The sequence below is a fragment of the Oncorhynchus tshawytscha genome, unplaced genomic scaffold, assembly GCF_018296145.1.
Source record: "Oncorhynchus tshawytscha isolate Ot180627B unplaced genomic scaffold, Otsh_v2.0 Un_contig_9546_pilon_pilon, whole genome shotgun sequence".
Lineage (NCBI taxonomy): Eukaryota > Metazoa > Chordata > Actinopteri > Salmoniformes > Salmonidae > Oncorhynchus > Oncorhynchus tshawytscha.
The window spans coordinates 1-25,625 of record NW_024607975.1 but is presented as its reverse complement, the minus strand read 5'-3'; the positions used below and the strand labels follow the sequence as shown (position 1 = coordinate 25,625).

General features: G+C 42.3%; 12 non-coding genes across 12 annotated transcripts; 1 reads left to right on the top strand and 11 right to left on the bottom strand.

Annotated features, from left to right (window-relative positions):
* Positions 1-4,953: 4,953 nt before the first annotated feature.
* On the bottom strand, positions 4,954-5,027 carry trnaf-gaa. Its single transcript has one exon. It is a non-coding gene; the product is annotated as a tRNA-Phe (tRNA).
* An 82-nt stretch (positions 5,028-5,109) lies between these two features.
* On the bottom strand, positions 5,110-5,183 carry trnai-aau. Its single transcript has one exon. It is a non-coding gene; the product is annotated as a tRNA-Ile (tRNA).
* A 1,080-nt stretch (positions 5,184-6,263) lies between these two features.
* trnaf-gaa lies at positions 6,264-6,336 on the bottom strand. The gene has a single exon. It is a non-coding gene; the product is annotated as a tRNA-Phe (tRNA).
* Positions 6,337-6,445: 109 nt separating this feature from the next.
* On the bottom strand, positions 6,446-6,519 carry trnai-aau. Its single transcript has one exon. It is a non-coding gene; the product is annotated as a tRNA-Ile (tRNA).
* Positions 6,520-7,408: 889 nt separating this feature from the next.
* Positions 7,409-7,481, bottom strand: trnaf-gaa. The gene has a single exon. It is a non-coding gene; the product is annotated as a tRNA-Phe (tRNA).
* An 82-nt stretch (positions 7,482-7,563) lies between these two features.
* trnai-aau lies at positions 7,564-7,637 on the bottom strand. The gene has a single exon. It is a non-coding gene; the product is annotated as a tRNA-Ile (tRNA).
* Positions 7,638-8,520: 883 nt separating this feature from the next.
* trnaf-gaa lies at positions 8,521-8,593 on the bottom strand. Its single transcript has one exon. It is a non-coding gene; the product is annotated as a tRNA-Phe (tRNA).
* Positions 8,594-8,675: 82 nt separating this feature from the next.
* On the bottom strand, positions 8,676-8,749 carry trnai-aau. Its single transcript has one exon. It is a non-coding gene; the product is annotated as a tRNA-Ile (tRNA).
* Positions 8,750-18,003: 9,254 nt separating this feature from the next.
* On the top strand, positions 18,004-18,075 carry trnat-ugu. The gene has a single exon. It is a non-coding gene; the product is annotated as a tRNA-Thr (tRNA).
* Positions 18,076-19,936: 1,861 nt separating this feature from the next.
* On the bottom strand, positions 19,937-20,008 carry trnat-ugu. The gene has a single exon. It is a non-coding gene; the product is annotated as a tRNA-Thr (tRNA).
* A 542-nt stretch (positions 20,009-20,550) lies between these two features.
* On the bottom strand, positions 20,551-20,622 carry trnaa-cgc. Its single transcript has one exon. It is a non-coding gene; the product is annotated as a tRNA-Ala (tRNA).
* Positions 20,623-22,046: 1,424 nt separating this feature from the next.
* On the bottom strand, positions 22,047-22,118 carry trnat-ugu. The gene has a single exon. It is a non-coding gene; the product is annotated as a tRNA-Thr (tRNA).
* Between the last annotated feature and the right edge of the window lie 3,507 nt (positions 22,119-25,625).

The following is a 25,625-nucleotide window of genomic DNA, read 5'->3' as shown; positions in this document are numbered from 1 at the left end:
ATACCAAATCACTAATAGCCGCTTCAAAAACTTCACAGCTAATGTGGTAAAAACAGAATCCTGAACCACTTTCTCATTTGCGGTTCAACCAGTAATTCTAACCCCTCAACCAAAACTGCTTCATTTCTAATGAATTTACCTTAAAACTAGTAACTCAATATGACCACATCCATTATACAAATGACTCTCCCCTGAGGCTGATCAGACCTCAGAAGACAGTCACGATAAGGTCAAAAGGTCATACCATATTAGACATAAAGAACCCTTTATCCTTACAATAGAAATAGTCACCTGTGTAAAAAAACCCATAAAATAACAACTCATAAGGTTCCATATGTGAGCGTGCCTCTTTAAAATACCTTTGCACTAAAACAAATAGTTCTAACAATTGTTTTATGTGTATATATTTTCAGACCTTTTTCAATTTGGTCGTTTATGGCTGCTCTCTCCCCCAGGTTATAATCCCAGGAAACATCTAAAATTGAGACCCTTTAAACATCCATTTTCCCAGAAAAACACAACACTCCTAACTAGCATTCACTATGCTAATTCCGATTCAGAAACTCAAAAGTGAACTATAAACTAAACCTAATGATGATTCCCCTTTAACTAAAATCATTAATCATAAGTTTTAAACACCGTCAATGTATATGTTTACTCAAATGAACGTGTTACCCGTAGATACAATTAACCCGATACATTTCTCAGTGTAAGAAATCTGTAATTTAATCCCCGATATTTAATAAATATGCATTCACTTTCTCCCATGGCTCCTTTAATTGACTTATTTTAGATAACTTCCATCCGTCCCGGAATGAAGAATCAGAATCGCACTTAAACACGCATCTACGTATCAGGGGAAAAGTTTGAATAACCAAATTCAACCTAGCTTACTTCCCGAACATATGCAGTTATATTTTTCTATAGAGGTTGCTTTTCAAACTTTAAATACCCTAACATGGCTCCACACAATTGAAAGTGCTCAAATTCACTGGTGTTACGTAAACAATCAACCCTGGAATCACAACCATGGAATCCATTACCACGATGTTTTACGAATCATACATCCAGTCTCTCTCTCCCTAACATAGTTCAACCCAAACAAACGCCACACCTTGATGCCTACCTAGGTATCCGCTGATAGTTTTAAGCATCTTTCCTGACTATCCTGGCAACTCTCAAATTACTGTTAAAAATGTATTTTGTAATTTACATCAACTTCTGAAAAGTCACTCGAAACCTCGATACCCACACTAACAGCCATTCAATTTGCTCCGTTATCCCCAGTTCCTGACAAAAAGTGCCTCGCTAGTGACGACATCATCAAGTGCTCAACCTCAGCCCCATTCGATTAGCGACTTTAAATGAATTGTAAATAATTCTTGTTCGATTAACCAAACCTAATTTATCACATCAGTTCAAATCCTGAATTATAATTTGCCACCCCAACCAACATCTCTAAATTCGCTAATTTTATAAAAACCTTTCGATGGGCATAAATCGTAATTGTCTCTTTGTTATCATTTAGAATCCATTTTGCTCTAAGTAACTGTCTCGTCTTTGACTTAGTATTTTAATTACAACTCTATTTTTAATACGTTATTCACTTGTCTAATTAAAAACTCATACTAGCATTAGTGAGTGTACACCTTTAAAATACCTTGTCTCTGGGAACAGGGAAATCCCCTTAACCCAAACTTTTACTCCTACAACGACACCCAATAATTCTGATGATCCCTTCACATCGTTTGTTTTAAATCTCTTGATGTTTCATGTAACTTATTCAGTCTATCTTCAATTTGTCGTCCCACAATATTTTTTCCACTGTCATACACTCAAACCACTGTGATTGACGTGCACTGTCCCTTTAAGATAATACATTATTTTTCCCCGTAAAGAAAAAGAGAAAAGAGATTTTTTTTTTTTTTTTTTTTTTTTTTTTTTGATACTTTAACTTCTAGTTCGAATTCCCAGGCGTTACCTAACCAAAAATCAATACTCGGAAAAACAATCACAACTTTTTACGATTAAACTATTCTTACATATTTTATAGTCCAAGCGTTGCACTATATAGCCCATTTAGTACCTTGCAGCACTTCCGTTGCAAGCTGTGGCCTCTTTACGATCATCAACGTAACTCCAACCCAAACTTCTCAGCTTACCATACTCTAACATTTAAACGTACCATGTTTTGTGCTAAATTTATCATATGTCAGTCAATTCATAAATAGCTATAACGTCCGGATAGCCCGAAATTGTATCGTATCTCTCCGTTATTCCCTACATTTAACCTTAGGTAACTTTCTCTTCCATGATACATTTTATTTAAATACGACTCCCATCTCAATACATTATTCCACCAGATCATTTTGGGCAAAATTGCGTTTTTCATCGAAATTGTCTCGCCATTATTTTTAATGCCTTCTTTTTTTTAAACAAAATGTATTCAATCTAAAACACATAATAAACGTTCATTTCATATCTTTTACAAACACTGGCGTCCGTATTTTTCAGGCAGAACATACAAATATGTCAATTACAATCTAAAATCCATTTTAGTTAACCGCCTCGGCCGGGATTACAATTAAACCATTTTGTATTTTTCTTTTGACTCACTTTATCCATTTTTCTCAACATTATTATTATAATTGTCCGTAGTCCCAAAACTTCGCCACGGGAATTCCCAGAAAATCGTCCTAATTACGGGTATAGCAAGGAAAGGTTATAAATATCAGCTATCATTCGGGTTCTTTGTCTGAGTCAGATTTTGGCTGCTTCCCTTCTCCTCTCTTTGTTCTCGTATTACGGTAATCTCCCGCTAGTTTTTCGACACTTCTTTTGAGGAATTTCTAAACCATCCTTCCTTTTTTTGTCTGACTATTTGTGTGTCTCTTTTATGGAAATCTTACCAATAGCTTTGACTTTTGAATCAGATATTAGGTCTGACCTTACAACTATAAGCCCAGGGTTTGTAAAGCCCTAGTTAAAATCTTATTTTCCGGTTGTGTCAGTAAAGAACGCTAATAATCGTTATCTCACGCCACTAATTGTTAGACTCCCCTCTCGCATGGAACTATCCTGTCTATAGATATGGCTTTTATCTCATTTCTTTAGATTTTAGTTTCCCTCTCCTCCTTATTTGGCTAAACAATCCTTCCTTTTCTGTCTTAATCTCTCATGATTAAGTTTAGCTCTTTTATGGAAATCTTACCAATAGCTTTGACTTTTGAATCAGATATTAGGTCTAACCTTACAACTATAAGCCCAGGGTTTGTAAAGCCCTAGTTAAAATCTTATTTTCCGGTTGTGTCAGTAAAGAACGCTAATAATCGTTATCTCACGCCACTAATTGTTAGACTCCCCTCTCGCAGAAACTATCCTGTCTATAGATATGGCTTTTATCTCATTTCTTTAGATTTAAGTTTCCCTCTCCTCCTTATTTGGCTAAACAATCCTTCCTTTTCTGTCTTAATCTCTCATGATTAAGTTTAGCTCTTTATGGAAATCTTACCAATAGCTTTGACTTTTGAATCAGATATTAGGTCTAACCTTACAACTATAAGCCCAGGGTTTGTAAAGCCCTAGTTAAAATCTTATTTTCCGGTTGTGTCAGTAAAGAACGCTAATAATCGTTATCTCACGCCACTAATTGTTAGACTCCCCTCTCGCATGGAACTATCCTGTCTATAGATATGGCTTTTATCTCATTTCTTTAGATTTAAATTCCCTCTCCTCCTTATTTGGATATTTCCGTAGTATTAGTTGAATCGGACCGATGATCAATACTGCCACTATTCAAATGACCAATCCAGTTATCTTGCGCATTCTTGCCATCTCCCCACGCCCAGTATTCGTACGAGATCACCGTCCTATCCCCCAGTACCTATTTAATATCCCGTCTTAATCTCGGGCGGGTGTGCCTCTCATGATTAAGGTCAATTTGGATATTTTCCGTAGTATTAGTTGAATCGGAACGATGATCAAATGACCAATCCAGTTATCTTGCATTCCTTGCTGTCTCCCCACGCCTAGTATTTTTACAAGATCACCGTCCTATCTCCCAGTACCTATTTAATATCCCTTCTTAATCTCGGGCGGGTGTGCCTCTCATGATTAAGTTTAGTTTATTTGCGGTAGTGCACATTACCACAGGTTATTTTCGAACCTGCTTCCGTGTATGTCGGTTCTACAAAACCCATTGTATGATGGTCATACACCCCTGTGGGGATAGCAAAGCTCTCACCATTGATGAATTCTCAGAACATCAATTAAAGAACTCAAATCCCCCCAAAATCGAGAATAAAGGCTACTTTACCTGGCTGCCGGCTGGGAAAGCATTGTTCGTTTGAATCTAGTCACCTTTCCTGGAATCTGTGATAATACGCAGGCCTGTTTTAAATTTTAACCTCAATTCAGAGGTCAGGTCTTTAGTAAAACGAGTCAAAAACTCGTCCGTGCACGATTTTCAGCGTACTACCTCAAGATACCAGGGAGGGGTATTTAGATCTGGCATCGAAGGACCAAATGTTAGTGGAATTTCTAAATTCCTGTATGTTTTGTAGCCAAAACCAGATTCTCACTCATTCTAATTCATTAATGAGTTGTAAATTCATTAATTATGCATGAAGTAGATTGAGACCAGTCTTAAAAGCCAAAAGTAACAGCGTTTATTTCAAGAGAGTACTCCCCCATACACATATTTCCACAGGTTATAAACTGAAAATGACGTCAGCGTTTTCTAAACGTTCTATTTCACAAGTAGAGGGGCCCTCTAGCCTTCGCGTTATCAGCACGAAGTCAAGGCCAGTCAGTATAAATCGACATTCTAGACAATCTGGAGATGGGCCGTTCCCGCCACCTGGAGATGCAGCGTAGCACACACCATTGAGGCCCACAAACAAAGCTGTGGATAGTTTCCTTGAAGCCAGAACATAAAGAAAGAACAAATACAAATGCCGAAACCCGGGATCGAAACCAGGGACCTTTAGATCTTCAGTCTAACGCTCTCCCAACTGAGCTATTTCGGCAATTCACTAAATTTAATTCTGTGGCACCCTTGACAATTCACATGCATGTGACTCACAATTTTGACACTCAAAATGTACATCATAGCCAGTACGGGGATCAAACCCATGACCTTGACATTATTAGCACCACACTCTAACCAACTGAGCTAACCAGCCACTAGCTACTGGGAGCAATTGTTGAGATGCACCGAGCCTCTGCAAGTGCTGGCGCAAACTAACGCAAGTCCACCAACAGCATAGCCTGACAAGACTGGACCCTCTTGGTTGCTTCATGCGGAAATTCCAAACGGCTGGAGAATTAGCTCACATGCTTTGCATGCGTGAGGTAGTGGGATCGATGCCTGCATTCTCCAAAAGCACTAGCTACTGGGAGCAATTGTTGAGATGCACCGAGCCTCTGCAAGTGCTGGAGCGCAAACTAACAAGTCCACCAACAGCATAGCCTGACAAGACTGGACCCTCTTGGTTGCTTCATGCGGAAATTCCAAACGGCTGGAGAATTAGCTCACATGCTTTGCATGCGTGAGGTAGTGGGATCGATGCCTGCATTCTCCAAAAGCACATTGTTTGATGGATCCAAGAAAACTCCAGTTCAGACTTCATGCAGCCTTGTCTTACGACAACCTACTGTCATGTAAACAATGACAAGAAACTGTCATGTAACAATGACAAGCAACTCTCATGTAACACTGATGTCACAATGTCAGATGAAAAAGAAGACATTACTTACTTTCAGAGAGCAGCGTATCACACACTCTAACCAACTGAGCTAACCGGCCGCTGGCTACAGAGCACAATTGTTGAGATGCACCGAGCCTCTGCAAGTGCTGGAGCGCAAACTAACAAGTCCACCAACAGCATAGCCTGACAAGACTGGACACTCTTGGTTGCTCCTTGTGGCAATTCCAAACAGCTGGGGAATTTGATCAATTGGTATTGTGTTTGCTTAGCATGCTATAGGTAGTGGGATCGATGCCCGCATTCCCCAAAAACACATTTTTTTGTGGATCCAAGAAAGCTCCAGTTCACACTTCATGCAGCCTTGTCTTACGACAACCTACTGTCATGTAACAATGACAAGCAACTTTCCTGTAACACTGATGTCAAAATGTCAGATGAAAAAGCAAGACATTACTTACTTTCAGAGGAGCAGCGTAGCACACACCATTGAGGCCCACAAACAAAGCTGTGGATAGTTTCCTTGAAGCCAGAGCATAAAGAAAGAACAAATACAAATGCCGAAACCCAGGATCGAACCAGGGACCTTTAGATCTTCAGTCTAACGCTCTCCCAACTGAGCTATTTCGGCAATTCACTAAATTAATTCTGTGGCACCCTTGACAAATTCACATGCATGTGACTCACAATTTTGACACTCAAAATGTGACTCACAATTTTGACACTCAAAATGTACATCATAGCCAGTACGGGGATCGAACCCATGACCTTGGCGTTATTAGCACCACACTCTAACCAACTGAGCTAACCAGCCACTAGCTATTGGCTGCAATTGTTGAGATGCACCGAGCCTCTGCAAGTGCTGGCGCAAAACTAACAAGTCCACCAACAGCATAGCCTGACAAGACTGGACCCTCTTGGTTGCTTCATGCGGAAATTCCAAACGGCTGGGGAATTAGCTCAAATGCTTTGCATGCGTGAGGTAGTGGGATCGATGCCTGCATTCTCCAAAAGCACATTGTTTGATGGATCCAAGAAAACTCCAGTTCAGACTTCATGCAGCCTTGTCTTACGACAACCTACTGTCATGTAAACAATGACAAGAAACTGTCATGTAACAATGACAAGCAACTCTCATGTTACACTGATGTCACAATGTCAGATGAAAAAGAAGACATTACTTACTTTCAGAGAGCAGCGTACCACACACTCTAACACACACTCTAACCAACTGAGCTAACCAGCCGCTGGCTACAGAGCACAATTGTTGAGATGCACCGAGCCTCTGCAAGTGCTGGAGCGCAAACTAACAAGTCCACCAACAGCATAGCCTGACAAGACTGGACACTCTTGGTTGCTCCTTGTGGCAATTCCAAACAGCTGGGGAATTTGATCAATTGGTATTGTGTTTGCTTAGCATGCTATAGGTAGTGGGATCGATGCCCGCATTCCCCAAAAACACATTTTTTTGTGGATCCAAGAAAGCTCCAGTTCACACTTCATGCAGCCTTGTCTTACGACAACCTACTGTCATGTAACAATGACAAGCAACTTTCCTGTAACACTGATGTCAAAATGTCAGATGAAAAAGCAAGACATTACTTACTTTCAGAGGAGCAGCGTAGCACACACCATTGAGGCCCACAAACAAAGCTGTGGATAGTTTCCTTGAAGCCAGAGCATAAAGAAAGAACAAATACAAATGCCGAAACCCAGGATCGAACCAGGGACCTTTACATCTTCAGTCTAAAGCTCTCCCAAATGAGCTATTTCGGCAATTCACTAATTTCAATTCTGTGGCACCCTTGACAAATCACATGCATGTGACTCACAATTTTGACACTCAAAATATACATCATAGCCAGTACAGGGATCGAACCCATGACCTTGGTGTTATTAGCACCACACTCTAACCAACTGAGCTAACCAGCCACTAGCTATTGGCTGCAATTGTTGAGATGCACCGAGCCTCTGCAAGTGCTGGCGCGTGGCGCACTAACAAGTCCACCAACAGCATAGCCTGACAAGACTGGACCCTCTTGGTTGCTTCATGCGGAAATTCCAAACGGCTGGGAATTAGCTCAAATGCTTTGCATGCGTGAGGTAGTGGGATCGATGCCTGCATTCTCCAAAAGCACATTGTTTGATGGATCCAAGAAAACTCCAGTTCAGACTTCATGCAGCCTTGTCTTACGACAACCTACTGTCATGTAAACAATGACAAGAAACTGTCATGTAACAATGACAAGCAACTCTCATGTTACACTGATGTCACAATGTCAGATGAAAAAGAAGACATTACTTACTTTCAGAGAGCAGCGTATCACACACTCTAACCAACTGAGCTAACCGGCCGCTGGCTACAGAGCACAATTGTTGAGATGCACCGAGCCTCTGCAAGTGCTGGAGCGCAAACTAACAAGTCCACCAACAGCATAGCCTGACAAGACTGGACACTCTTGGTTGCTCCTTGTGGCAATTCCAAACAGCTGGGGAATTTGATCAATTGGTATTGTGTTTGCTTAGCATGCTATAGGTAGTGGGATCGATTTCCGCATTCCCCAAAAACACATTTTTTGTGGATCCAAGAAAGCTCCAGTTCACACTTCATGCAGCCTTGTCTTACGACAACCTACTGTCATGTAACAATGACAAGCAACTTTCCTGTAACACTGATGTCAAAATGTCAGATGAAAAAGCAAGATGAATTATTACTTACTTCAGAGGAGCAGCGTAGCACACACCATTGAGGCCCACAAACAAAGCTGTGGATAGTTTCCTTGAAGCCAGAGCATAAAGAAAGAACAAATACAAATGCCAAAATCCAGGATCGAACCAGGGACCTTTAGATCTTCAGTCTAACGCTCTCCCAACTGAGCTATTTCGGCAATTCACTAAATTTAATTCTGTGGCACCCTTGACAATTCACATGCATGTGACTCACAATTTTGACACTCAAAATGTACACCACAGCCAGTACGGGGATCAAACCCTTGACCTTGGCGTTATTAGCACCACACTCTAACCAACTGAGCTAAACAGCCACTAGCTTTTGGCCGCAATTCTTGAGATGCACCGAGCCTCTGCAAGTGCTGGAGCGCAAACTAACAAGTCCACCAACAGCATAGCCTGACATACCTTAAGGGAACATTTTGACATTTGCTGTATGGTTAGTGAGAAAGTCCATATTGCAAATGTACGGTCCCTTACTAGACGTCCGAAAACGTTTGTAAAATTCGCGGACGGCGTCGGGCCGAGCGGCAGGGCCGGACCTACCGGGAAGTCATCAAATGAACTTTCTACATTCAGTTTCCGTTTTATAAAATAATCAAATTTTGGTCATTTTTCCGCTGTCCCGAAAAATCCCACAAGAGGGCATAAGCAATCATATTGTAATTGGACAAAACATCACGAATCACGACAGGGCCTTATCTCCAAAACGGAAAATATTTCAAAGCCGAAACTTGGTGAGCGTAGGTTTGGGATAATGGGCAGTTGGTCCCGAACAAGATGGCGTCTAGGCCTCGACGGTTTTTGAGTTATGGCCATTTCTCTGGGATTAAAGGTCCAAAATGAAAATAGAGAAATTATTTTTCCACTTCACGTCAAAGTCAAGGAGCCTCCGGTGTCAATAAAAAAAAAAAGAACCAGCCATTTATCTATCGTCATTTAAGAGAAATCTTACAATGACAAATTGGTGATGTTCAAAGATAGGTGTTTTTTTTTTTTTCAGTTACAGATCCAGTTGCAGGGTGTTCATACGAATCTTTTTAAAGTGTGCTGCGGAGCTCTGCGAGATTTCTGTGATTTTCTATGATTTTCTGAAATAACACACACTCACTAAACCCTCCGTAAATAACTCAGTTCTTAACGTAAAGACTTAAAACTCAGGATTCTGTATAGGCATACCCCAATCAGGATATGAGTTTATTTATAGCTTCCTGTGCCAACCGGAAGTGCCTTTAATTGGGTCACACTGTCTGTTTTGAAGGGTTAAAAAAGTCACATCTTTCCAAAACTTCATATGTGTGACTAGGTAACCCTCCTGAACTGTAAATCAGTCATTTCTCCCAACAGATGTCAAAGAAAAGCTCTCACACACACACAGCAAGGATGGAGTGACAAAGTGCGGTGCTAAAAGACACAGAGAGCAGGCAATGGCATTACCATAATCCCTAGGCCGTGCCGAGTTCAACGAGATATCCCGCTTGACCGTAGCTCGCTCGGTCTAAGCGCAGCGACCATTAGAAAAGTAGGCCCAAAATGAAGCCTGCCACACAATGTCATTTGCTTTTGTGTGAGAACCGTTAGGTTGAGAAACACAATTCGACCTCAGGTACGTTCCTAAGGTCCTCCCGATCCGTGCAAGCCTAACCTTGACCTTGTGGCATTAACCCTTAACAGTTAAAAGAAGGTGTTTACTTCAAACAGTTTGCATTGACTTCTCTCCCCATAGGAATACATTGCCTTCACCCCTAAATTCAACCTGAAGCCTATATGGGTTATGAATGCCGTATGAACCTGTCTTCGGTAACAGTCCATCAGGCCAGTATGAGGTCTACCTGTGTTGATTCTAAGCTTCCTGGACCAACCGGAAGTGGTTCAAATCACCCTAAAAGTGTATATCCATACCCTGCCTGCAGTTTGATACCACATAGTTCATTCAACCCTGTGTAAATCAGTCAATTCTTAACGTAAAGACTTAAAACTCAGGATTCTGTAAAAGCATACCCCAATGAGGATATGTGTTGACTTATAGCTTCCTGTGCCAACCGGAAGTGCCATAATTGGTGTCTCAGGGGCTGTTTCGAAGGGTTAAAAAAGTCAGATCTGTCCAAAACTTCATATGTGTGATTAGGCAACCCCCATGAACTGTAAATCAGTCATTTTTCCCATAAAATTTCAAAGGAAAACTAAATCACACACACACACAGCTTGGAAGGAGGGACGTATTGGGGTGCGTAGAGACAGACAGTGCCTGCAATAGTTAGCTTTGTTCGAGCTAAAAAAGAACCGTCAGACCTAGAGTTCCGAAGCTTTAGAAACCTGTTCTAGACCTCAGGTCGATAGTGCGTGGTGAGTTAGGTGGCTCTAGCAGGTTCTCGGACCGAGAAACATCCTCGTACATTTGCAATGACTTCAATTCATTTTGACCATTACGAAAATGACGACATTTAGAAAAGTCTCAGAGACGCAAGGCTAGGTGCATTGAAACCGGCTCGGCCCATAGAGACGGACCCCAACGTTTCTGTCCGATAGCTCATTCAAGGACCCCATAGCAAGGCATGTAAAAAAGTGGATTTTCAGCACCAATTAGGGTTTTACTCGGGCACCGAAGGACCTGTCGAGCCGAAACTCGGGATTCGGGGTCGCCTCACATAGGCCTACACATAATGACCGACCTGGACCCGCAGCTAGAACATAACTATGTGTTTTACATTTTTATTCTTTTTTAAACTGAAGGCGTTGTGAATTATGGGTCTGCTCTGACATATGTGATAGTTGGCTTCTAAATGAGTTGGAAAAAGTCAGTTTGGTGTCAATTGGTATCAGTTTGGTGTCAGAATGACATCTAATTGACTGATGGACACTGACTTGCTAGTTGACTTTTGTAACATTTGCAATAAAAGTTTAAACACAGAGGGACCATCACCAAAATGGCATTCTGAAATCAACACAAAAAATGGCATCACCATAGTGTCCAGACTGTGCCGAGTTCAACGAGACGTCCCGCTTGACCGTAGCTCGCTCTGAGTGCAGCGACCTTGAAAAAAAGAAGGCCCAAAATGAAGCCTGGCCCTCAATGTCATTTGCTTTTGGGTGACAGTGAGAGAACCGTTAGGGTGAGAAGCACAATTCGACCTCAGATACGTTCCTAAGGTCCTCCCGATCCGTGCAAGCCTAACCTTGACCGTATGGCATTAACCCTTAACAGTTAAAAGAAGGTGTTTACTTCAAACAGTTTGCATTGACTTCTCTCCCCATAGGAATACATTGCCTGCACTCCTAAATTGAACCTGAAGCCTATGTGGGTTATGAATGCCTTATGAACCTGTCTTCTATAACAGTCCATCAGACCACTATGAGGTCTACCTGTGTCGATTCTAAGCTTCCTGAAGCAACCGGAAGTGGTTAAATTCACCCAAAAGGTATTTTGATGTACATAACCTGCAAATGTGAAAATGACTGCATTCAACCCTGTGTAGATCAGTCAATTCTTAACTTAAAGACTTAAAACTCAGGATTCTGTAAGAGGCTACCTCAGTCAAGACATGTGTTTACCTATAGCTTCCTGTGCCATGACCGGAAGTGCCTTTCATTGGGTCACACTGTCTGTTTTGAAGGGTTAGAAAAGTCACATCTCTCCAAAACTTCATATGTGTGACTAGGTAACCCTCCTGAACTGTAAATCAGTCATTTCTCCCAACAGATCTCAAAGACAAACTCCCTCACACACACACACAGGAAGGATGGAGTGACAAAGTGCGGTGCTTAAAGACACAGAGAGCAGGCAATGGCATTACCATAATCCCTAGGCCGTGCCGAGTTCAACGAGATATCCCGCTTGACCGTAGCTCGCTCGGTCTAAGCGCAGCGACCATTAGAATAGTAGGCCCAAAATGAAGCCTGCCCCACAACATCATTTGCTTTTGGGTGACAGTGAGAGAACCGTTAGGGTGAGAAGCACAATTCGACCTCAGGTACGTTCCTAAGGTCCTCCCGATCCGTGCAAGCCTAACCTAGACCGTGTGGCATTAACCCTTAATAGTTAAAAGAAGGTGTTTACATCAAACAGTTTGCATGGACTTCTCTCCCCATAGGAATACATTGCCTGCACTCCAAAATTCAACCTGAAGCCTATATGGGTTATGAATGCCTTATGAACCTGCCCGATTCTATAGTGAAAAAACATCACCAAATGGACATGATGAAATCAACACAACGAGTGATGGAAAGGAACAACTATCACTGCCCGGCCATCCTGTGTTCCCATAGCGGGCATTAATATCAGAATGACCGGTAAATGCATTTTACAAACATATTTTTATTTTTGGGTTACCAGGTGCCTATTTTCAATCACCAGTTGCACAACAATGCGTATCCATCAGAATATTTTAAACAGTCCATAAAGCACTCAGGACGGCCCCCACGGATAGAGGGCCGTAGTAGGGTACTCCCATAGCGGGCATGGGCAATAGGAGTCCCGGTAAATGCATTTACAACCATATTTTTATTTTTGGGTTACCAGGTGCCTATTTTCAATCACCAGTTGCACAACAATGCGTATCCATCAGAATATTTTAAACTGTCCATAAAGCAGGGTACTCCCATAGCGGGCATGGACAATAGGAGTCCCGGTAAATGCATTTACAACCATATTTTGTATTTTTGGGTTACCAGGTGCCTATTTTCAATCACCAGTTGCACAACAATGCATCCATCAGAATATTTTAAACTGTCCAAAAACATCAGGACCAAATGGACATGATGAAATGCAACACAAATGGACATGATGATGGAAAGGACAACTATCACTGGGAACAACTCCCCGGCCATCCCGTAAATGCATCTGGACAGTCAATTTTGCATTTTTGCAGGATTTTTGAGCATGCCAAATTCGTGATGGTAAATGCCCATTGAAACATATTGCAAATGCACGTGCATTTGCAATATGATTCTATAGTGAAAAAAACATCAAATCAAATCAAATCAAATTTTATTTGTCACATACACATGGTTAGCAGATGTTAATGCGAGTGTAGCGAAATGCTTGTGCTTCTAGTTCCGACAATGCAGTAATAACCAACAAGTAATCTAACTAACAATTCCAAAACTACTGTCTTATACACAGTGTAAGGGGATAAAGAATATGTACATAAGGATATATGAATGAGTGATGGTACAGAGCAGCATAGGCAAGATACAGTAGATGATATCGAGTACAGTATATACATATGAGATGAGTATGTAAACAAAGTGGCATAGTTAAAGTGGCTAGTGATACATGTATTACATAAGGATGCAGTCGATGATATAGAGTACAGTATATACGTATGCATATGAGATGAATAATGTAGGGTAAGTAACATTATATAAGGTAGCATTGTTTAAAGTGGCTAGTGATATATTTACATCATTTCCCATCAATTCCCATTATTAAAGTGGCTGGAGTTGAGTCAGTGTCATTGTCAGTGTGTGTTGCACCTGTACTGACCTCGCCTTTTTTTTTTTTTTTTTTTTTTAACCTTTATTTAACCAGGCAAGTCAGTTAAGAACACATTCTTATTTTCAATGATGGCCTGGGAACGGTGGGTTAACTGCCTGTTCACGGGCAGAACGACAGATTTGTACCTTGTCAGCTCAGGGGTTTGAACTCACAACCTTCCGGTTACTAGTCCAACACTCTAACCACTAGGCTACCCTGCCGCCCCGCCTTCTGGATGATAGCGGGGTGAGAGGCAGTGGCTCGGGTGGTTGATGTCCTTGATGATCTTTATGGCCTTCCTGTAACATCGGGTGGTGTAGGTGTCCTGGAGGGCAGGTAGTTTGCCCCCGGTGATGCGTTGTGCAGACCTCACTACCCTCTGGAGAGCCTTACGGTTGAGGGCGGAGCAGTTGCCGTACCAGGCGGTGATACAGCCCGCCAGGATGCTCTCGATTGTGCATCTGTAGAAGTTTGTGAGTGCTTTTGGTGACAAGCCGAATTTCTTCAGCCTCCTGAGGTTGAAGAGGCGCTGCTGCGCCTTCTTCACGATGCTGTCTGTGTGAGTGGACCAGTTCAGTTTGTCTGTGATGTGTATGCCGAGGAATTTAAAACTTGCTACACTCTCCACTACTGTTCCATCGATGTGGATAGGGGGGTGTTCCCTCTGTTGTTTCCTGAAGTCCACGATCATCTCCTTAGTTTTGTTGACGTTGAGTGTGAGGTTATTTTCCTGACACCACACTCCAAGGGCCCTCACCTCCTCCCTGTAGTCCGTCTCGTCGTTGTTGGTAATCAAGCCTACCACTGTTGTGTCGTCCGCAAACTTGATGATTGAGTTGGAGGCGTGCGTGGCCACGCAGTCGTGGGTGAACAGGGAGTACAGGAGAGGGCTCAGAACGCACCCTTGTGGGGCCCCAGTGTTGAGGATCAGCGGGGTGGAGATGTTGTTGCCTACCCTCACCACCTGGGGGCGGCCCGTCAGGAAGTCCAGGACGCAGTTGCACAGGGGGTCGTGACCCAGGGTCTCGAGCTTGATGACAAGCTTGGAGGGTACTATGGAGTTGAATGCCGAGCTGTAGTCGAGGAACAGCATTCTGTTACTCTAACTTCCGCGATGCATATAAGGCCCTGCCCCGCCCCCTTTCGGAAAAGCTGACCACGACTCCATTTTGTTGATCCCTGCCTACAGACAGAAACTAAAACAAGAGGCTCCCACGCTGAGGTCTGTCCAACGCTGGTCCGACCAAGCTGACTCCACACTCCAAGACTGCTTCCATCACGTGGACTGGGAGATGTTTCGTACTTTGTCTCAGATAACAACATTGACGAATACGCTGATTCGGTGTGCGAGTTAATTAGAACGTGCGTTGAAGATGTCGTTCCCATAGCAACGATTAAAACATTCCCTAACCAGAAACCGTGGATTGATGGCAGCATTCGTGTGGAACTGAAGGCGTGAACCACTGCTTTTAATCAGGGCAAGGTGTCTGGTGACATGACTGAATACAAACAGTGCAGCTATTCCCTCCGCAAGGCTATCAAACAAGCTAAGCGCCAGTACAGAGACAAAGTAGAATCTCAATTCAACGGCTCAGACACAAGAGGCATGTGGCAGGGTCTACAGTCAATCACGGACTACAGGAAGAAACCCAGCCCAGTCACGGACCAGGATGTCTTGCTCCCAGGCAGACTAAATAACTTTTTGCCCGCTTTGAGGACAATACAGTGCCACTGACACGGCCTGCTACGAAAACATGCGGTCTCTCCTTCACTGCAGCCGAAGTGAGTAAGACATTTAGACGTGTTAACCCTCGCAAGGCTGCAGGCCCAGACGGCATCCCCAGCCGCGCCCACTCAGAGCATGCGCAGACCAGCTGGCCGGTGTGTTTACGGACATATTCAATCAATCCCTATACCTGTCTGCTGTTCCCACATGCTTCAAGAGGGCCACCATTGTTCCTGTTCCCAAGAAAGCTAATGTAACTGAGCTAAACGACTACCGCCCTCGTAGCACTCACATCCGTCATCATGAAGTGCTTTGAGAGACTAGTCAAGGACCATATCACCTCCACCCTACCTGACACCCTTGACCCACTCAATTTGCTTACCGCCCAAATAGGTCCACAGACGATGCAATCTCAACCACACTGCACACTGCCCTAACCCATCTGGACAAGAGGAATACCTATGTGAGAATGCTGTTCATCGACTACAGCTCGGCATTCAACACCATAGTACCCTCCAAGCTCGTCATCAAGCTCGAGACCCTGGGTCTCGACCCCGCCCTGTGCAACTGGGTACTGGACTTCCTGATTCATAGGCCGCCCACAGGTGGTGAGGGTAGGCAACAACATCTCCTCCCCGCTGATCCTCAACACTGGGGCCCCACAAGGGTGCGTTCTGAGCCCTCTCCTGTACTCCCTGTTCACCCACGACTGCGTGGCCATGCACGCCTCAAACTCAATCATCAAGTTTGCGGACGACACAACAGTGGTAGGCTTGATTATCAATAACGACGAGACGGCCTAAGGGAGGAGGTGAGGGCCCTCGGAGTGTGGTGTCAGGAAAATAACCTCACACTTTTCACTCAACGTCAACAAAAGGAGATGATTGTGGACTTCAGGAAACAGCAGAGGGAACACCCCCCATCCACATCGATGGAACAGTAGTGGAGAGGGTAGCAAGTTTTAAGTTCCTCGGCATACACATCACAGACAAACTGAATTGGTCCACTCACACAGACAGCATCGTGAGGAAGGCGCAGCAGCGCCTCTTCAACCTCAGGAGGCTGAAGAAATTCGGCTTGTCACCAAAAGCACTCACAAACTTCTACAGATGCACAATCGAGAGCATCCTGGCGGGCTGTATCACCGCCTGGTATGGCAACTGCACCGCCCTCAACCGTAAGGCTCTCCAGAGGGTAGTGAGGTCTGCACAACGCATCACCGGGGCAAACTACCTGCCCTCCAGGACACCTACACCACCCGATGCTACAGGAAGGCCATAAAGATCATCAAGGACATCAACCACCCGAGCCACTGCCTGTTCACCCCGCTGTCATCCAGAAGGCGAGGTCAGTACAGGTGCATCAAAAGTGGACCGAGAGACTGAAAAACAGCTTCTATCTCAAGGCCATCAGACTGTTAAACAGCCACCACTAACATTGAGTGGCTACTGCCAACACACTGTCAATGACACTGACTCTACTCCAGCCACTTTAATCATGGGAATTGAAGGGAAATGATGTAAATATATCACTAGCCACTTTAAACAATGCTACCTTATATAATGTTACTTAGCCCAACATTATTCATCTCATATGCATAAGTATATACTGTACTCTATATCATCGACTGCATCCTTATGTAATACATGTATCACTAGCCACTTTAACTATGCCACTTTGTTTACATACTCATCTCATATGTATATACTGTACTCGATACCATCCACTGTATCTTGCCTATGCTCCTGTGCACCATCACTCATTCATATATCCTTATGTACATATTCTTTATCCCCTTACACTGTGTATAAGACAGTAGTTTTGGAATTGTTAGTTAGATTACTTGTTGGTTATTACTGCATTGTCGGAACTAGAAGCACAAGCATTTCGCTACACTCGCATTAACATCTGCTAACCATGTGTATGTGACAAATAAAATTTGATTTGATTTGATATGATTTGAAGTGGCATGGTTGCCAACTTCAATTGCATCATTTTCAAAAACTGAAGTTCATGGGTTAGATGACTGTCCATACTTGCTTGTATTTAATATTGCTGCTATCATTTCATTGTAGTTTCAATGGAGTGGTGTATATAAAAAGTACATTGTATTAATATTGCATTTTATCTGCAAATAAAATTGAATCGAAGCTCAGAGGGGGAGTGCATGCTATTTTAGTATGAGGTCCTTGGTTCAATCCCAAGGTTCTCCACTGAGTATTTGTGTGCCAAATTCACATTACACAACTCCTACTTTACAGGATGTTGAAATTCTCACAGGAAACAGAGATGTTATTTGTGTGCCAAATTCACATTACACAACTACTACTTTCCAGAATGTTGATAAATATCTTGCAGCATAGAGTGGCATGGTGGCCAAGTGGTAAGGTGTCGGTCTTGTAAATTGAATATCATGGGTTCAAATCCCATCTGTGCCTTACTGAAAGATAGCTTGTAACATGTGAAGGTTCTTTCACTGGAGGACTTTGAAGAAAAAAAAGTTTTCTCAAAATGGCAACCCTGCTATTATATAGTAAGGGGATCCCCTTTTGCATATAGTCCTGGGTCCAATCCCCAGCTTCTCCATAAAATTTTTGCAATGGCCCATCTCCTACTTTCCAGAATGTTGAAATTCTCAGCAGGAAACAGAGATGTGCTAAATAATTTGCTCTTGTAATCTGAAGAACATGTGTTCAATCCAGGCCTTGCCCCGCCCTCCTTTCAGAAAAGCTGACCACGACTCCATTTTGTTGATCCCTGCCTACAGACAGAAACTAAAACAAGAGGCTCCCACGCTGAGGTCTGTCCAACGCTGGTCCGACCAAACTGACTCCACACTCCAAGACTGCTTCCATCACGTGGACTGGGATATGTTTCATATTGCGTCAGATAACAATATTGACGAATACGCTGATTCGGTGTGCAAGTTCATTAGAACGTGCGTTGAAGATGTCGTTCCCATAGCAATGATTAAAACATTCCCTAACCAGAAACCATGGATTGATGGCAGCATTCGCGTGAAACTGAAAAAGCGCGAACCACTGCTTTAATCAGGGCAAGGTGACTGGTAACATGACCGAATACAAACAGTGCAGCTATTCCCTCCGCAAGGCTATCAAACAAGCTAAGCGTCAGTACAGAGACAAAGTAGAATCTCAATTCAACGGCTCAGACACAAGAGGCATGTGGCAGGGTCTACAGTCAATCACGGACTACAAGAAGAAATCCAGCCCAGCCACGGACCAGGATGTCTTGCTCCCAGGCAGACTAAATAACTTTTGCCCGCTTTGAGGACAATACAGTGCCACTGACACGGCCTGCAACGGAAACATGCGGACTCTCCTTCACTGCAGCCGAGGTGAATAAGACATTTAATCGTGTTAACCCTCGCAAAGCTGCAGGCCCAGACGGCATCCCCAGCCGCGCCCTCAGAGCATGCGCAGACCAGCTGGCCGGTGTGTTTACGGACATATTCAATCAATCCCTATACCAGTCTGCTGTTCCCACATGCTTCAAGAGGGCCACCATTGTTCCTGTTCCCAAGAAAGCTAAGGTAACTGAGCTAAACGACTACTGCCCCGTAGCACTCACTTCCGTCATCATGAAGTGCTTTGAGAGACTAGTCAAGGACCATATCACCTCCACCCTACCTGACACCCTAGACCCACTCCAATTTGCTTACCGCCCAAATAGGTCCACAGACGATGCAATCTCAACCACACTGCACACTGCCCTAACCCATCTGGACAAGAGGAAAACCTATGTGAGAATGCTGTTCATCGACTACAGCTCGGCATTCAACTCCATAGTACCCTCCAAGCTTGTCATCAAGCTCGAGACCCTGGGTCACGACCCCGCCCTGTGCAACTGCGTTGATGCAACTGTTGATTTCATCATGTCCATTTGGTGATGTTTTTTCACTATAGAATCATGTTGCAAATGCACGTGCATTGTTGTGCAACTGGTGATTGAAAATAGGCACCTAGGAACCCAAAAATACACAATATGGTTGTAAATGCATTTACCGGGACTCCTATTGTCCATGCCCGCTATGTGAGCACCCTACTACGGCCCTCTATCTATGGGGGCCGTCCTGAGTGCTTTATGGACAGTTTAAAATATTCTGATGGATACGCATTGTTGTGCAACTGGTGATTGAAAATAGGCACCTGGTAACCCAAAAATACAAAATATTCCCCTTACTATATAATAGCAGGGTTGCCATTTTGAGAAAACTTTTTTTTTCTTCAAAGTGCTCCAGTGAAAGAACCTTCCCATGGTACCAGCTATCTTTCAGTAAGGCACAGATGGGATTTGAACCCATGATCTTCGGTTTACAAGACCGACGCCTTACCGCTTGGCCACCATGCCACTCTATGCTGCAAGATATTTATCAACATTCTGGAAAGTAGTAGTTGTGTAATGTGAATTTGGCACACAAATAACATCTCTGTTTCGTGTGAGAATTTCAACATTCTGGAAAGTAGGAGTTGTGTAATGTGAATTTGGCACACAAATACTCAGTGGAGAACCTTGGGATTGAACCAAGGACCTCATACTAAAATAGCATGCACTCCCCCTCTGAGCTTCGATCCAATTTTATTTGCAGATAAAATGCAATATTAATACAATGTACTTTTTATATACACCACTCCATTGAAACTACAATGAAATGATAGCAGCAATTCTAAATACAAGCAAGTATGGCCAGTCATCTAACCCATGAACTTCAGTTTTTGAAAATGATGCAATTGAAGTTGGCAACCATTCCTCTTCTGTTACATAAATGTACGAACAGGGATTGAACACATGTTCTTCAGATTACAAGAGCAAATTATTTAGCACGTCTCTGCTTCCTGCTGAGAATTTCAACATTCTGGAAAGTAGGAGATGGGCCATTGCAAAAATTTGAATGGAGAAGCTGGGGATTGAACCCAGGACCTCATACATGCGAAGCATGCGCTCTACCACTGAGCTACATCCCCTTTCTGCAAAAGAAATTGTTTTTTCTTATTTTTTTAAATTTCACGTATAATTAAGCAGGTAAGCTAGTTGAGAACAAGTTTTCATTTCTATTCCCTCTGGCTATCAAACCTGGCCAAGATAAAGCAAAGCAGCGCAACACAAACAACAACACAAAGTTACAGATGGAATAAACAAGCGTACAGTCAATAACACAATAGAAGAAAAAAAGAAAGTCTATATACAGTGCGTGCAAATGGAGGTAAGGCAATAAATAGGCCATAGTAGCGAAGTATTTACAATTTAGCAAATTAACACTGGAGTGATAGATGAGCAGATGATGATGTGCAAGTAGAAATACTGGTGTGCAAAGAGCAGAAAGTATATTAAAACAATATGGGGATGAGGTAGGTAGATTGGGTGGGCTATTTACAGATGGGCTTTGTACAGCTGCAGCAATCAGTTAGCTGCTCAGATAGCCGATGTTTAAAGTTAGCAGTGTTGCCAACAAGTAAGGAAAGTAGCTATTGGCTGTCCTAAAAGTCACTAGAAGTTGCTAAATGATGTCATCACCTAATTTGCATAATTGTCCATGTGCATGTAATTGTGATGGACACTGTAGGAGTGAGGAATAACATTGTGGAAGAGACAAAAAGTGAGTAAAATGAAAATGTCTGCAAGTATTCAGAGGGGTCTGAATACTTGCTAAATACAGCGACTAAGTCGCTTATTTGGTGAACACTGGAACGAATTTTTGCAATTGCGTTCCAGTCATTGTCAGCAGAGAACTGAAAAAGGCACCAAAGGAGGTGTGTGGCTTTGGGGATGACCAGTGAGATATACCTGCTGGAACGCGTGCTACGGGTGGGTGTTGTTATCGTGACCAGTGAGCTGGGATAAGGCGGAGCTCCCATGGGTGGGTGTGTTTATCGGACCAGTGAGCTAGATAAGGAGCTTTTGACTAAAAAGATGACCTGGAACCAGTGGGTCTGGCGACGAATATGTAGCGAGGGCCAGCCGACTAGAGCATACAGGTCGTAGTGGCCATATCAATACAATTGACCCTTTCTTTACACTGTTCTAATGAAAGTACATTTCCATAATATCATCTAGCTTCCATAAACGTCGAACAAGGCTTGAACCCAGGATTGAACCCATGTGCTTCAGTTTACAAAAACAGATGACTTAGCACATCTATTTCCTTTTTAAAATGTCAACATTCTGGAAAGTACAGTTGTGCAAAAGCTAATTTCACAACTAAATATACTCATCAGAAAATTTGGGGATTATCTTATGCATTTAGAAGTCATGCATTTCAATGCCCGCTCTACCGTAGAGGCACATCCCCTTACTATATAATAGCAGGGTTGCCATTTTGAGAAAACTTTTTTTTCTTCAAAGTCCTCCAGTGAAAGAACCTTCCCATGGTACCAGCTATCTTTCAGTAAGGCACAGATGGGATTTGAACCCATGATCTTCGGTTTACAAGACCGACGCCTTTCCGCTTGGCCACCATGCCACTCTATGCTGCAAGATATTTATCAACATTCTGGAAAGTAGTAGTTGTGTAATGTGAATTTGGCACACAAATAACATCTCTGTTTCGTGTGAGAATTTCAACATTCTGGAAAGTAGGAGTTGTGTAATGTGAATTTGGCACACAAATACTCAGTGGAGAACCTTGGGATTGAACCAAGGACCTCATACTAAAATAGCATGCACTCCCCTCTGAGCTTCGATCCAATTTTATTTGCAGATAAAATGCAATATTAATACAATGTACTTTTTATATACACCACTCCATTGAAACTACAATGAAATGATAGCAGCAATTCTAAATACAAGCAAGTATGGACAGTCATCTAACCCATGAACTTCAGTTTTTGAAAATGATGCAATTGAAGTTGGCAACCATGCCACTTCTGTTACATAAATGTACTATAACAGGGATTGAACACATGTTCTTCAGATTACAAGAGCAAATTATTTAGCACTTTCCGTCTGCTGCTGCAAGATCAACATTCTGCTAACATCTCTGAGAATTTCAACATTCTGGAAAGTAGGAGTTGTGTAATGTGAATTTGGCACACAAATACTCAGTGGAGAACCTTGGGATTGAACCAAGGACCTCATACTAAAATAGCATGCACTCCCCCTCTGAGCTTCGATTCAATTTTATTTGCAGATAAAATGCAATATGAATACAATGTACTTTTTATATACACCACTCCATTGAAACTACAATGAAATGATAGCAGCAATTCTAAATACAAGCAAGTATGGCCAGTCATCTAACCCATGAACTTCAGTTTTTGAAAATGATGCAATTGAAGTTGGCAACCATTCCTCTTCTGTTACATAAATGTACGAACAGGGATTGAACACATGTTCTTCAGATTACAAGAGCAAATTATTTAGCACGTCTCTGCTTCCTGCTGAGAATTTCAACATTCTGGAAAGTAGGAGATGGGCCATTGCAAAAATTTGAATGGAGAAGCTTTGGATTGAACCCAGGACCTCATTGCATGCATGCATTCGGTGCGCTCTACCACTGAGCTACATCCCCTTTCTTCCCTAACCAGAAACCGTTGTTTGATTCTTATTTTTTTAAATTTCACGTATAATTAAGCAGGTAAGCTTTTGAGAACAAGTTTTCATATTCAACAGTGCAGCTATGGCCAAGATAAAACAAAGCAGCGCAACACAAACAACAACACAAAGTTACAGATGGAATAAACAAGCGTACAGTCAATAACACAATCGAAGAAAAAAAGAAAGTCTATATACAGTGCGTGCAAATGGAGGTAAGGCAATAAATAGGCCATAGTAGCCCGCTATTTACAATTTAGCAAATTAACACTGGAGTGATAGATGAGCAGATGATGATGTGCAAGTAGAAATACTGGTGTGCAAAGAGCAGAAAGTATATTAAAACAATATGGGGATGAGGTAGGTAGATTGGGTGGGCTATTCAATTATTTTTGAGCAATTTGTGCAATAGAAATGGGTTAAAACACTGGGGATGAGGTAGGTAGATTGGGTGGGCTATTTACAGTGGGCTTTGTACAGCTGCTTCAAGATCAGTTAGCTGCTCAGATAGCCGATGTTTAAAGTTAGCAGTGTTGCCAACACCTCAGTAAGGAAAGTAGCTATTGGCTGTCCTAAAAGTCACTAGAAGTTGCTAAATGATGTCATCACCTAATTTGCATAATTGTCCATGTGCATGTAATTGTGATGGACACTGTAGGAGTGAGGAATAACATTGTGGAAGAGACAAAAAGTGAGTAAAATGAAAATGTCTGCAAGTATTCAGAGGGGTCTGAATACTTGCTAAATACAGTTGATGCAACTGTCGATTTCATCATGTCCACTGGAACGATGTTTTTTCACTATAGAATCATGTTGCAAATGCACAGTGAATTGTTGAAAGCAACTGGTGATTGAAAATAGGGGACCTAGGAAAAAATACACAAATGGTTGTAAATGGCATTTACCGGGATGTCCACCAGTGAGATATACTGACCAGTGGAACGCGTGCTGGACGGGTGGGTGTTGTTATCGTGACCAGTGAGCTGAGATAAGGCGGAGCTTTACCTAGCATAGACTAAAAAGATGACCTGGAACCAGTGGGTCTGGCGACGAATATGTAGCGAGGGCCAGCCGACTAGAGCATACAGGTCGTAGTGGCCATATCAATACAATTGACCCTTTCTTTACACTGTTCTAATGAAAGTACATTTCCATAATATCATCTAGCTTCCATAAACGCAACAAGGCTTGAACCCAGGATTGAACCCATGTGCTTCAGTTTACAAAAACAGATGACTTAGCACATCTATTATGGTGTTTACTGTTTAAAATGTCAACATTCTGGGAAGTACAGTTGTGCAAAAGCTAATTTCAAACTAAATATACTCAAAAATCAGAAAATTTGGGGATTATCTTCAGAGCGCATGCATTTCAAGTATTAGCTCTACCGTAGAGGCATCCCCTTACTATATAATAGCAGGGTTGCCATTTTGAGAAAACTTTTTTTTTCTTCAAAGTCCTCCAGTGAAAGAACCTTCCCATGGTACCAGCTATCTTTCAGTAAGGCACAGATGGGATTTGAACCCATGATCCTCAGTTTACAAGACCAACACCTTTACACTTGGCCACCATGCCACTCTATGCTGCAAGATATTTATCAACATTCTGGAAAGTAGTAGTTGTGTAATGTGAATTTGGCACACAAATAACATCTCTGTTTCGTGTGAGAATTTCAACATTCTGGAAAGTAGGAGTTGTGTAATGTGAATTTGGCACACAAATACTCAGTGGAGAACCTTGGGATTGAACCAAGGATCTCATACTAAAATAGCATGCACTCCCCTCTGAGCTTCGATCCAATTTTATTTGCAGATAAAATGCAATATTAATACAATGTACTTTTTATATACACCACTCCATTGAAACTACAATGAAATGATAGCAGCAATTCTAAATACAAGCAAGTATGGACAGTCATCTAACCCATGAACTTCAGTTTTTGAAAATGATGCAATTGAAGTTTTTGGCAACCTTCAAGTGCCACTTCTGTTACATAAATGTACAACATGGGATTGAACCCATGATCTTCAGGTTTACAAGACCGACAAATGCCACTCTATGCTGCAAGATTTTATCAACATTCTGAAAGTACAGTTGTGTAATGTGAATTTGGCACACAATAACATCTCTGTTTCCTGCTGAGAATTTCAACATTCTGGAAAGTAGGAGTTGTGTAATGTGAATTTGGCACACAAATACTCAGTGGAGAACCTTGGGATTGAACCAAGGACCTCATACTAAAATAGCATGCACTCCCCTCTGAGCTTCGATTCAATTTTATTTGCAGATAAAATGCAATATTAATACAATGTACTTTTTATATACACCACTCCATTGAAACTACAATGAAATGATAGCAGCAATTCTAAATACAAGCAAGTATGGACAGTCATCTAACCCATGAACTTCAGTTTTTGAAAATGATGCAATTGAAGTT